Below are 4,730 nucleotides of genomic sequence, written 5' to 3'. Positions count from 1 at the left end.
AAAAACAAAAAAAGTAAAATAAAAATCGAGCCGGTTCGAGGATCACATCCTGAAAGGGAACGGTTCGGAGAACTCTCGGTCCAAATAAAGCAGCTAAAGTCCGGTTTTCCTCCTCTCCCCGTCCGTCCCGGATCTCGATGCGCGCGCGCCCGCTGCGGCCAGAGGATCTAATTTAACGTCGCGAGCGCGCTGTGGGTCAGAGGTGACGTCAGAGTCAGCTACCAGGTCGATCAATTTAAGCTGTCAAAATAAAATCAGATGTTTTATTGATTTAAAGGTTGCTTTTATTTAATGTTAAATTGTTTTAATTTATAAACTATCTTGTTTGAAAAACTCCACTCCGTCTGTTTTTTATTGTACCTAAATGACAACAAATTTTATTGAAAAAAATATGTTTGCTTCACAGTGGCCAGGTTCACTATAATAATAATAATTTAAAAAATATTTTAAATTAATTTTTTTTGTAGAGCATGGTTGGTTTTCAAAACTGCCGCACTGCTACCACCTGGTGGACAAAACTTATCATTACATAAAAAATATTTAAATGTCTTGATTTACTTTGGTCTGGTCGTTCGTCGTGCAGCCGCGAACACTCCGGTTGGACATTTTCGTAAACTTTACGTTTGTTAAACAAATGTCAATAAAATAAAAACAGCGTTTTCTCTTCTAAACTGAATGCAAATAACTTACAAATCAACCGCGGACCGTCCTCAGCCAATATAGTAGAGCTACTTCCGGTGTCGGACCGGAAGTTGCGCACTTAATCAACTACAGTTGCCCCTCCAGGGTGGATTTAATTTTTGTTTTATTTTATTAAGAAATATTCTTTGTTTACAGGATTCAGACACATTTTCCAATAGACAATTTAAACTTTTTCAGTCTCAGATTTACAGATTTCGTCATTAAATACCATTATGTGTTCAACATAATGGTATTTTTTTCAGTTATTTAAGAGTCAACAATGGTGTACCACAAGGCTCAGTCTTAGGACACACCCTCTTTACAATCTACATAGGTAATGTAGATCAGAGCATTCCTGATGCATCCATACATTTCTATGCTGATGACAGTTGTTTATTGTCAAGCTAAAACAGTTGCTAAGGCTTTCCAGCTTTTGCAATCCGCCTTTGACATCATCCAGTCAGATTTGTTCCATTGCAAACTTGTCCTAAATGCTGATGAAACCAAAGGAATGCTTTTTCCAAACAGGAAGTCAGTCCCAGCAGTTCTTTCTCTGATATTATCCTCAAAGGGTGTCCCTACTGAATTTGATTTCTACAAATATTTGGGTATCTTGGTCGACTCGCATCTCTAAACCTAGTAAGGAAAGTGAAAGTTAAAGAAGTTTTTTTTTTTTTTTTTCAGATATAGATCTTGTCTAACTCTGAATGCTTGGAAACACCTTGTAACTGTGACTTTCCTTCCCTCCATTGACTACGATGACTTTATTTATATGAACGCTCCTACAAGCACCTTGCAGATGTTGGATGCTGTGTATCACGGTGCACTAAGATTCATAACTGGCTGTAACTACCATACCCATATCACTACACCTTGTATTCACAGGTTAACTGGTCATCATTAACTTCCCGCAGACTCACTCACTGGTACATTTTCCATTTTTAAATCTTGGTCTGTTGCCTTCATACATCTCCTCCTACATGTCTCTGCGTGAGTGCAGTTACAGCGTGCACTCTCAGGACATTATTACCTGCAGTGTTCCCTCAGTGCGGACTGAACTTGGCAAAAGGGCCTTCTCCTACTCCGCTCCTGTTTCCTGGAATATCTTGCAAAAAGATCTGAAGCTCTCGACCTTGACCTCTGTAAGTGACTTCAAACATCTGCTAAGTTCCTGACAAGAACCAATGCAGACATGTTCCTGTTTTTTAGTTTTCTACACCGACTTATGATCTAGCTGTTTTTTTTTTCCCGCTACTTTTTCCTTTTGACTGTCCTTTTGGTTGCCATTTTATTTTAATTTGTAAAAAAAAAAAAGTGTCTATTGTCGTCGTTGTTATTCACTGTTGTCATCACACTTTGTTAAAGAAATCATGTCTCTCTTGTAACCAAGTCCCCGAGGCTCAATGGGATTAACCTGTCTAAATAAAGGTTGAATGAAAAAAAAAAAAAAAAATTGCCTTTTAAATTTTAAATACTAAAATGTTTCTATAAATTCGTGGTTTACCATAACGGTTTTTAATTTTGCACATGTACTAACACAATAACAATATACTAAACAGAAATGCAACAAAAACACTTACAGCATGTTTACGGTTTATTTCTTGAGCCTCTATCCATGAAACAAGATGTTAGGTAGGCTCGTGCACGCTCTTTCACGTGCACATCTTGCTGGTTTCAAGATAAACAAGTCAAAAGCCAGAATTCTTTAAAAAAATAATAATAATAATTTTCACATTTTGAGTTTGTTTAGAATCAGACACAGAGAATCCAGACTGCGCAGGAAGCACCTTTAAAAAAAATTCCCGCTGAGTTAAAGCTCTGGAGCCGCAGATGTGATCAGATCACCTTTAATATGGACTCAGATACACGTCGAGAAGCAAAAACGTTGAGCAGATTCACGAGAGAAGTGCATCAAATGTTACATATCGGAGCTGTGCAGAAAATATACAAAATAACAGAAGGCGTGAGTACATATACACAACTTAATATGACAAATAGCTCAGAAGAAAATGACAAATATACGTTATGTACATTTACAGCCACACGGATACTGCATAAGGCTTGGCCTCCTGAAGTTGGGACAATAAAGATAAAATATTAACAAAGCATGTTTGTTTTTTTGTCATGTAGAAGCAAAAAAAAACAACAACGAATGAGTACATTTTCAGATATATTTTATAAAAAAAGACAGAAGGCACGAGAAAATATTGCAGCTCCAAAGAAAGAGGAAATCTTGTTTACTTGTAAAAAATATTTATTTTGGCTCCATATCTAATTTTTTTAAGGGGGAATTGTGAAACTTGGAGCTGCTTTAAACTTATTTTACATCAGCTTTGGCTCAGTTTTAAGATTATTTACAAGAGTCTTATAAAAAATTAAAAAAAAAATATCTTGAGGCTGTTTTTGTTTTCAGCTTGAGAGAGTTTTCTTGTATAAAGTTTTAACGTTTGATGCAGGAACAGATCGTTGCGGTTTAGAAACAGTTTTATTTACAAAAGAGTTTTTCTTTTGACGGCTCCCTTCTGTTGGAGTCACCACAGTGAGCAAACGTGCACAAAATTTTTGTCAACCGTTTTACGCTGGATGCCCATCCTGGGCTCGAACCTGCAGCCTCTGGATTACAAAAACTGTGGCGCTGACCACTGAGCTACCGTGCCATCTTTACAATAGGGTCAACGCTTGTATTTGAAGCTGAAACCATTCCTGATGCAGAAAATCTGAGCCACAACGCCTCGTCTCAACTTGCTCACTACATTTCCCAGAATTCCCTCCACACATAAACGTTGAATAAAGAAATAATGTTTTAAAGGTTTGTCTAAAAAACAGAAGACAAAATGGTTTGGAAACGAGTTTTAAAGAGTGTTGTTGGTGTTGGGATTTTTGAAACAGTTACAGTAGTCCCTCGCTACGTCGCGGTTCGACTTTAGCGGACTCGCTCTTTCGCGGTTTTTCACCGTAAGATTGTGCACGACACGCGACTGTCAACTTTATTATTACTCAAGTGATTGGGACGGTACTGGATACAGTAAAAAGTTAACGAAAAAATAAAATACTTCTGACAGGCGCCGCTATTCTGTAGTTTTCTCTCACTGTAGCCCTGCTCATAATGACTACATTTCCCAGAAGCCAACAGTGTCCCGCCCAGAAGCTCCGTTGCCTTCTGCCGAAATACTAGAGGGAAAGTTTTGATCCGATTTGACAAAGTTTGGTGCTTATTAGTGACTTTGGCGTCCAGCAGATGCAGAGAGCTGCACGGAACCCGCCGGGAACCGGACTAGAACCGGACCTCAAGACTCATCGGTGAATCTGACAGCTTGCCAGCCCACAAGGACTTCCGAGCGGGGAGGTGCCGCACCTAAGTCCGGCGTTCTCTCCGGAGCCCACCGGGACTTCCCCCATCTAGATGTGGACTCAACCGGACCACCGTCTGATCCTGTGCTGGCCATCCAAAATGCGTTTCGGTGCTCAAGGGCTGCACAGAACCGGACCAGAACCAGGGTAGGTCTGCCGGACTGGAACAGAGCTGCTGTTTTCTGCAGAGCTGGTGAGTAAAAGAGCATCACTACTCACTAGGGATGCACGATATTGGATTTTTGCCCGATATCCGAGATGCCAATATGTTAAAACTTCTTTGCCTTATAACCGATACCAATACTGATACTTCTTCCCACCCCCCCACCCCCAGACCTACTTACAGAGATAAGATGGCTTTCTATTCTGCATGGTATTTGAATGAACGGACCGCTGGTGAGGTTTTGTTTCTAGGCGGTTGACCGCTCTCCCGCGTTCCTTTCTGGCCACCATGAACTCATCGTAATGGTCAGAATGGTGGTTCTTGAGATGGTTAACTGGCAGACATTTTCACGTCTTCCTCTCCCGCCGTGATCAGATCAGGTAGACGCACGTGGCATCATAATTTGTGCTGGCCCTGCAGGCATCTTTTTCACGGGGTTGTCATACAAAAACTTTAAATTGAGTGAGTAGTAGGGATGCACGATATTATCGGCATGGTATCGGTATCGGACAATATTAGCAATAAAGTTAAATAT

This window comes from Nematolebias whitei, chromosome 23 (genome assembly GCF_014905685.2).
Source record: "Nematolebias whitei isolate Nwh7 chromosome 23, NemWhi1, whole genome shotgun sequence".
NCBI classification, from domain to species: Eukaryota; Metazoa; Chordata; class Actinopteri; order Cyprinodontiformes; family Rivulidae; genus Nematolebias; species Nematolebias whitei.
Note: the sequence above shows the minus strand (reverse complement) of the source record.